General features: G+C 35.6%; 1 protein-coding gene across 1 annotated transcript in view; it reads right to left on the bottom strand.

Moving 5' to 3' along the window:
* The window catches only part of LOC106881775 (uncharacterized), a 48,933-nt gene extending 39,690 nt beyond the window's left edge, over positions 1 to 9,243 (bottom strand). The window contains exon 1 of the mRNA XM_052977194.1: positions 9,071 to 9,243. The gene's annotated coding sequence lies outside the window, so the exon portion shown is untranslated. The remainder of the gene's footprint in view (positions 1 to 9,070) is intronic.
* Between the last annotated feature and the right edge of the window lie 670 nt (positions 9,244 to 9,913).

The following is a 9,913-nucleotide window of genomic DNA, read 5'->3' as shown; positions in this document are numbered from 1 at the left end:
TATATATATATATAGTTGAAATTTATATGTTATATATATATATAGCTGATATTTATATATATATATATATATATATAACAACATGAACAAAAAATGGAGAATATTATATTTTCAGCTGATGATTACACTGTATGTACTAGCAATGATCATTTCTATTGTTCCAGCATATTTAGATATCGAAAAAAAATGTACCAAATACCGTCAAACCAATATATCTGAAAACTTATGCTAGCACAATGTTATCAAGGTAATACACAACAGGCTAAATTCAAAGTGAACTAAGATAATATCTCTAATAAAGGAACGTATAAAAAAAGAACGTTAAGAAGAAAAAATATTCTAAGTAAAGCCAGTTTAGTATTTAAACTTATGATGACGTCAGCAGATAACGAAAGAATAAAAAATAAACACACAAGTTCTACATCATGACATTTAGCTATCTAGCTACTAACTAACATATGCTAAAAAGTTGAGAAAAATTATGCTTATTATAGGAAAGGCAAATATATTTAAGGTGTTATTTACTGCTTAAATGTTTTTCTGTATGAACTGTATATATATTGAATTTCCTGAATAAGGGGGTAGAATGTTTAGGGACAGTACTCTTTTCACTATCCATAGGTCTAGTAAGGTTAATTTCGAAAGGTGTTGGAAAAATCTTTATAAATTCTTTAAGTGTCTTGGTCTGTCTATTTCCATAGAAAATTAATATAGTACGGTTAAGTTCCTTGATGTTACCAACCATGTCATATGAGGGCTTAAAGTATATGAATAAAAATTCTAATCATCCTAGATACATGAGAAATTCTATCATTAAAAATATATCAACTTGTATTTCGAGGTTTCCTGCTAATGAGGATGTATTTGTATAAAACGAAAAGTACTGTAACCATGCATTATCTGAAGTTGTGTATAAGGACAAAATTTACTATATTCAGAATCAAAATGCTCATAAAATTCCTGGTAATGATAGGATATTAAATATGATGATCCTTCATTGAGATTGCAATAAAAATAAATACATCAAACAATTTTATTTAAGCAACTGAGTAACAGCAAGAATAATGGTGCAAATAAGACTGGAAATAAACATATTGATATTTATTTCAAGTTTTGGCACAAGGCCAGCAATTTCAGGGGTACTTCAACTGGCATATATTGGAAGTAATTGATTGGTTCATTGATATTAAAGATAAAGAAATGTACTAAATTTATTCAATTGTGATATAAACTCCTATAATCATTTTCTTGAACTAGTTTTTGATACTTTAGGTGAAGGTACCTTCAACTGTGAGATTGATAAAACCTTTATTATAACACCTAAAAATAATATTGATTATAATATAATACTGCTAATAATTCTGGTTTAACACCTAATTCTGAGAGTAGAATTGGTACTAGTTCCTTTAACCATGAGTGCTACATATGAGTGAATAAACACCAATGTAATGTCATAAACAAAATTGTGTCCCTTAGAAAACCAGTGTTTAAGGAAGAATAAAGTATATCAATGTTAGATAGTTGCAGGGGATCATACATACTATTACATAGGTTCTTCTGCTACAATTTGGAAATCTAGATTACATAACCATTCTTCATTCTTCTTCATTTAAGTATAGAAGAAAATGTAATTTTACGAATCTTAGCAAATGCATTTGAAATTTGAATATGAGGAATATTAACTATGATTAAAAGTGGTCCATTATTAGTTACACTCCATCATACAATACTGGTAATTGTAAATGTGATCTATGGCTAGAGGAAATGTATTATATAACTACTTCTAGATTGAAATTATTAAATTGCAGAAACAATCTTACATTGAAATGTTCCAATAAATATAGAAGAACATTTAAGTATTTCAATACTAAATAACTATAGTTGTTAAGCATAATTTTTCTAAATGTTTTCAGTATATATTAAGAACTGCATAACTAAACGTTGTGATGTAGCATGTCTATGTTTATTTTTATTTTTTCATTATCTACCAACGTCATCATAATTTTAAATACTAAACTGGCTTTTCTTAAACTATTATATTTCCCCTAAATGTCCTTTTTGTATGTATTCATGTATTAGAGATATTATCTCATTTTACTTTGAATTTAATCTGTTTTGTATTACCTTGATAACATTGTGTTGGCATAAGTTTTCAGATATATTGGTTTGACTGGTGTTTAGTACATCTTTTTCTATTTATAAATAGAAACAATAAAAATAATCATTGAAAATGTATGGTATAATCATCAATTGTTCATATTGTCATATAGTCCACATTTCTTGAAATTCTTTGAAGCAATATTTTGATCTGCTTGTCATACATGAGGAATTACCTTCTACTTAAATTTATTGGTATCTGATTGTTTGATGAATATAACTAAGTTTGCTTAACACTAAATGCTTTTGAGATATCTGTCTGGATTTATTAATCCCTTTTATCACTTGTTTTATGTGTGTGTGTGTGTGTGTGCGTGTGAGGTCTGATCAATAAGTATCCGGACTGTTGCCACAGTAACGAAGCTAAAGCATGCAGAGTGAAGCTGCTTGGCACAGATTGACCTTGAACTCTGCTGTGCATATGCACTAAGTTTTAACATTCTAGCTCTCACTTCCACGGTTTACAGCAGTGCTTGGAAGGAGGGTGTGTAGTATGGTCAATGTGACAATCACATACTACACACCTTCCTTCGAAGCACTGCTGTAAACAATGGAAGTGAGCTAGAACGTTAAAACTTAGTGCATATGCACAGCAGAGTTCAAGGTCAATCTGTGCCAAGCAGCATTACTCTGCATGCTTTAGCTTTGTTACTATGGCAACAGTCTGGATACTTAATGATCAGACCATGTATATGTATATATATATATATATATATATATATATATATATATATATATATATATATATATACACACAAACAAGTAAATAACAAACGATGGATGAATGTTAGTTCATTACAGCTGTTTCTAACACATTTTTTAATAGACAAATGACTACATTACATCATAGCAGTGTTTCTACTGTGTTCATGGATTGTTCTTCTATTGTTTGAAATTCTGTGTATCATCTGATGAAAACAGTTTTTTGCTATGATGTAACGTACTCATTGATCTATTAAAAAATGCATTAGAAACAGCTGTAATGAATTGACATTCATTCATGGTTTGTTATCTATTTATTAGCTTATAATACACCAAAAGGGATTCTTGACCTGTCGGACATCCTGGAGCATACCAAACACCGTGTGACCAATACAACGTATGCTTTGGGCCAGTCCCTAGGCACTAAATACTTGTAAGGGTTAAATTCTCTGTATGCAAACCTGAATATTTAACCAGATGTACTTCAGGACCCAGTATATTTATTCAACTAAAGGTGGTATTTACAAGTCAATTTGATCCAACCTGATGATGCATATATATTTACACAGACACACACATCTGTGTGTCTGTGTTCATCACCCACCACTGCAAGACAGCTGGTGTTGGTTTGTATATGTTCCTGTACTTAGCAGTTCAGTATAAGAGACTGGTAGAATAAGAATCAACCTTAAAAGAAATAAGTACTGAGGCCAATTTGTTCAAGGTATGGCCCCAGCATGGCCAAATTCCAATGACTGAAACACAAAGATAAAAAGTTGGATCTCAGCAGGATTTGAACTCACATCATCTTTTGCCAAAGGATGCTTATACAATAAACAGAGATTAAACTTACCATGGGAAAACTGATGCACAAGACTTTCTGAATGGCACACCCAATGACAAATTACCCTGAATTTTTTAAGTAGAGCAGCCCACCTGACTATGTGCTATGTCCCATGTGACTTGTTTCCCCCCAAAAGGTTGTCCAAGTCTCATTTTAAATAGATCAAAGATATCAGCCATTAGTAAAAGAAAATATTAAAAAAGCAAAACAAAATCCAAACTCCAAAACTGTGGTTAAGTGCTGACATATTTAGTGTCTTGATAGAAGTGAAAAACTAAACTCAAATAATTGAGTGATTAACAGTTGTTACATACAAAGAAAACAAGTAATAATAATAATAATAATAATAACCTCTCTACCAGCCATTACACAGACAACAAAAGTTCTAAAATTAGAGAACATAAGCAGAGAAAGAAAATGAATATATTGAAACAGAAAAACTCTACAATGCTGTTTGTATTCTAGAATGTTCCACAAAATGTTTAACATATAGGAGGAGAAAGGAGGAAGGAAAAGAATGGTGAGGGGGTGACCTGAATGAAGTTACTATAATTATAAGCAGCCTGTTTTGAAGTTTTTGTCTTCATTAAGTATTTTCATCTGACTTGTTTATTTTTCCTTTCATTTTATTTTAAAGTGTTATTTTAGATTATGGGTGTGTTATGATGTGGGTGTGAGTTATGATGCGATGGTTTTACTTTGAAAAAACAAAATTGTAATAATTCTTTTGGTTAACCACACTCACACACATGTATACACATATAGATGCTAAACATATGCATACACACAGCATTCAGTTCTTCATAGTTGGGTAATGTAATTTGAGGTTTGCAGGTGCAGCTACATGTGGTTAAGCAGTCTGACCCCCAACCATGTGGTTCTGTGTCAGATTCAACTATATGGCAGCTAATAGCAGCAGCAGCAGCTGCAAGTGCAGCACCCTTTTTCGGTGGAGTTCTACTGGATGTTTGACCAAAGCTTTGTGAATGGAATATTTGATAGATAAAAGTTGCGTGGAGGAATCTTGTTGTCAGTGTGTGTGTGTGTGTGTGTGTGTTTTTATAGTTTGGTCAGATGGTTGTACTTATAACAGGCATACTATTGTGCTTTAACTTTTCACTAACACAAAGACATTCACACGCACATGTACCTACATACATACATTTACAGTTGAAGACAACAATTTGATTCACACACACACACACAAATCTTTTTATCTTTTACTTGTTTCAGTCATTAGACTGCAGCCATGCTGGGGCACACCTCAAAGAATTTTTAGTTGAATGAATCAACACCAGTACTTTTTTTCCTTTTAAAGCCTGGAATTTATTCTATTGGTCTCTTTTGCTGAACCGCTAAGTTACAAGGATGTAAACACACCAACACTAGTTGCCAAGTGGTGGTGGGAGACAAACACACACACACACACATATATATATATATATATATATATATATATATATTGGGTCAGCCCATAATTAATGCGGTTTTTTTAATTGCCTGAACTTAAAGCTGGAGGGGGGACAGGATAAACTACCTGCATCAACTTGTTACAAAGGCAGGTAGTAATTTTTACTTTGTCCTTATTCTTAGTGCAAGCTTGCACATAACCTAGCGGTGCAGCAAAAGAGCCTGATAGAATAAGTACTAGGCTTACAAAGAATAAGACCTGGAGTCGATTTGTTCGACTAAAGGCGGTGCTCCAGCATGGCTGCGGTCAAATGACAGAAACAAATAAAAGAATAAAAGCATACCTACATACATACATACAGACAGACATACATACGTGCATATATATAAACGTACACACACCAAAGTGCATGTATGTTTTTGTGAATATATATGTAGTGTGCATTTGTCTTTGATGAGTGGTTTTTGTCACTGTTTAACCCTTGGCCATTTATTATTCAAACAGACATGTGATCATCAATGTTCTAGCTATGACACTACCAAACTTTTATAAATCCAGTACAACTCCTATGAAGAAAACATTATTGCACATTGGACCCTTAAACATGAACAGCATTTAACCTTGAGACCTCTTGATTACTTTAAATGCCTGGCCTTGTCATCATTGAGGATTTCTCTTTTGGTCAGCAGTCATCTTTGATATTGTAAAAACTACATCAAAGACACTGGTCTTTCCTTTCTGGGCCAAGAAATACTTCAGCTCCCCAACGCACCCAACTAACAATCTTTTATAAAGTTCAGGTGGGGCCCATAATGGAGTGCCACTCCTAAAGCTAGGAAGGGGCCACTAATTTTATAACCACAGACATCTGAGTCTGTGAATGTCTGTGTGTGTGTATAAAGAGCAGAACTGTCCCCGATGTGCTGTTGTTACGCAAACAAATCTGGGAGAGTGCTGCTGCAACACAAAGACACAAGAGACAATGCTGCTGTTGATACACACATATTTCCAATGTAATCTCTCTCATGTTATAACTCTGTTACTTTTGCTGCTGATGAAGCTAACAGCAGAAATTTAGGTCTACCAACACTGGGAGACCTTCACCTGCAGCTGCTATTTTTATGTGCTTTTAACAGTATATTAACCACAGACATCAGGGAGAGTGAATGTCTGTGTGTGTAAACAGCCATAGTGACCCAGATGTACTGCTGTTATACAAACAAATCAGGAACAATGTTGTTGTTACAAATGCATTCGGGACAGTGCTGTTGTTACAGAAAGACATCAGGGACAATGCTGTTGTCAATACACACTTACATATCTCCAATGTAATCCCATGTTATATAACTCTGTTACTTTTGCTGCTGATGAAGCTAACAAGCAGAAACCTAGGCCTACCAATGCTGGGAGACTTTCACCTGCAGCTGCTATTTGCCTGAGCTTTCAGCACTACATTATAACCACAAACAAATGGGACAGTGTAAAAACAGTGTCCTAGATGTACTGCTGGTACACAAAAATATCTGGGACAGTGCTGCCGTTACACAGACATTTGGGACAATACTGTTGTTGATACACACTTACACATCTTCAATATAATTTCCTGTTATAACTCTGTTACTTCCTACATAAATAACCCCTATATAACCCACCCCACTTTACTATACCCTGCATCAGAGGTTTTCATCATGGGTGATACTGCCCCCAAGGAGGTTGCTGTGCATGTTGAAGGGGGCATTAGGCTTTAAGGGCGCTGAGGGGTGGGGGTGAGGTAGCATAATTAACATACTAAATTTTACCTCTAGTAGTAATTATATTATGCATGATATAACTAGTAATAGTGATTAAAATAAAACAAGAGAGAAGTGTGCTGCTATTTCTTGCAGATCAAGCAACTGTGTAGGACCTCCATAGTTGCTCAACCTGCATAGAAAATTTAGCTAGATCTCATCAGGTACAGAGAAGTCATTAACTTGTAATCTATAAAATAAATTTTACAACTTCTGTCTATTAATTTTTTAATTATTTCACTGTTAAAAGCTTTTATAATCCAACAAGCGAAGTAACTAGTTAGAAGAATCTCTATAAAAGACAAAAGTAGTAACTATACTGAGGAGTAATGTTTGTCACTATGTCAATATGGTCATTTGATGTTACTATTGTTTAACCCCAGGCTGAGCCTCTGCCAGCTAGTTACTGGTGCAACCTGCACCCTGTAGATATTGCAAGCAAGGGAGCAAACCCCTACTGTCTTCCAGCAAATGATGGGATCACGAGACCAAATGGTTTCTGATTGTTTGTGCCCATCTTCAGTCATAAACACTCAACTGTTAGAAATAGTAGGGATTAGCTTCAGCTTGCTATATGTAGAAAAATAAGTGACCATCGGTCACTGGTCTTACAACAGGCAAAGTAACTAGTTAGAAAAATCTCAATAAGAGATGAAAGTAGTAGCTATACTGAGGAGTAATGTTTGTCACCACATCAATATGGCTGTTTGATGTTACTACTGTTTAACCCCAACCAGAGGTTTAATCCCAAGCCAGCTGGTTATCAGTGCAGTCTGCACCATGTATATATTGCAAGCAGGGGAGCAAACCCTTACTATTGTCTAGCAGATGATGAGATCACTAAACCGAAAGGTTTCGGGTTATTTGTTCCCATCTTCAGTGGTGAACAACTGACTGCTAGAGATATAGCAGGAATTTACTCCAGCTCACAATATAACCATTACTTCTTTAACCAGTATTTCTATAATCCATTTTTTGAGTAAAATCTATAAACTATCATCCATTTTAAGTTGGTTTAGTCACGATGCTTCACTCACCACTTAGGTGGGTGCTAGGTATAACAAATACTTAAAAAAGGGGTGCTACAAAAACAAAAAATAGGTTAAGAATCACTGCCCAACATCATCGTACCCCTATAGAATCCATGTCATGCCCCAGCATCCTATGTTATTTTATAGATTATTATACCCCAAGTATACCTGATGTCACATCTTTGTACTCCAAGATACACTACACCACTCAACTATACCCTGCATCATTATATGCTTACATACCAACACCATATCCCAATGCAGATGCTTTACTTGCAGACATTCCTTCAGGGATTTCTGAAGTGGACAGGAAGTGTATGGACTTCATGAATCTCCGAGGAAGACCTCATAAACATTATAAACATCCTCTCTAGTAAACGAAACAACAAATGTGGTACAAGTGAATCCACACAACCCAGTTTTCAGTGAGGTAACCAAACTAATAAGAACCTTAAGAAGAAAGTATCTCAGCAGCTGATGTTTCCTTGACACGAAGTAACGTGAATATTTGCTGCTGATGTGGCTAACAAGCAGAAATCTTGAGCCATTGATTCTATCACCATTGCTGGGAGACGTTTGTTCTGTAGTGCTCCAACAGATGGCAGCAGATGGTTGCGTGTACAGTGAGAGCTAGCAGTGACCTTCACGAGGCTGTATGCCAGGTGACATCGCTGTGTTTACTTTGCAAGTTGGGAAATTTGTGTTTTCGTGATCATGTGTATGTTGTAGACCGTGATTTTGTCATGGACAAGAACAAAGAGCCAATGTAAAATTTTGGATTAAACTTGGGAAGTCTGCTACAAAGACATTGAGCATGCTTCAGCAAGCTTACAGCCATGAGGCAATGGGTCATACACAATGTTTCAAGTAGCACAGGTGCTTCAAAAGCAGAATAACATCCCTGTGATTTGGAAGACCTGCAATGAGTGTCACCCCAGGAAATGGGGTATTGTGCATCAAGAATTCATCCCTCAGGACAGACCATCAGTTGAGAGTTTGACTGTGATGTTTTAAAACGTTTGAAGGAGATAAGAGAGTATTGTAGTTCGCTTGAAGCATTGTGTATTGTTTGTAAAGAATAAAAAGTTTAGAATGGTATAACAATGCACTATAGAACAAAAAATGGACTATATACCTGTTGTAATTTGGTTATCTATAGTCCGATGATATTTCGGAATTACAATTCCTTCTTCAAATCTTCTTAGCTGGAGTCTCTGCTATTAAAGGAGGACATTCAGTGAAAGTGACTGAATCTGCGGAGCACAAAAAATTGAAGTCTTCACAACGACAATGCATCCTGTCACTGAGCTCTCCGCACTCAGAGCTTCTTGCCAAAAACAACATGGTATCAATTCTGCACCCACCCTATTCACTAGATTTAAACACCTGTAGGCTTCTATCTCTTCCCCCAAGATGAAAATGCAGCTTGAAGGTCACCGTTTTAACACTGTTGTCGAGACCCAGAGTGAATCACAGAAGGTCTTTGACTTGCTTATGAAAAATGACTTCCAGGCTGGATTCCAAAAGTGGCAGGAATGCTGGAGTTTGACTGGGGCGGTACGTCTGTCAAACGGTAACGCAGGTGGCCCAAAGCAGGCTCAGCGTGGACGGAAACCACACGTCAAGCAAAAGGGCAAAAGCTCGCTCAATCTCAATTTTCAGCACAGCTTTGCTGTGCAAGGTGACTATTTCGAAGGAGACGATGTTAAAACTTAAGGCGCAGGAGTGGCTGTGTGGTAAGTAGCTTGCTTACCAACCACATAGTCTCGGGTTCGGTCCCACTGCGTGGCACCTTGGGCAAGTGTCTTCTACTATAGCCTTGAGCCGACCAAAGCCTTGTGAGTGGATTTGGTAGACGGAAACTGAAAGAAGCCCACCGTATATACGTATATATATGTGTGTGTATATATATATATATATATATATATATATATGTATGTATGTATGTATGTGTGTGTATATATATATATATATATAT

The sequence above is a fragment of the Octopus bimaculoides genome, chromosome 27 (assembly GCF_001194135.2).
Source record: "Octopus bimaculoides isolate UCB-OBI-ISO-001 chromosome 27, ASM119413v2, whole genome shotgun sequence".
In the NCBI taxonomy this organism is placed as follows: domain Eukaryota; kingdom Metazoa; phylum Mollusca; class Cephalopoda; order Octopoda; family Octopodidae; genus Octopus; species Octopus bimaculoides.
The sequence above is the reverse complement of the archived record's forward strand: the minus strand, read 5'-3'. Positions and strand labels throughout refer to the sequence as shown.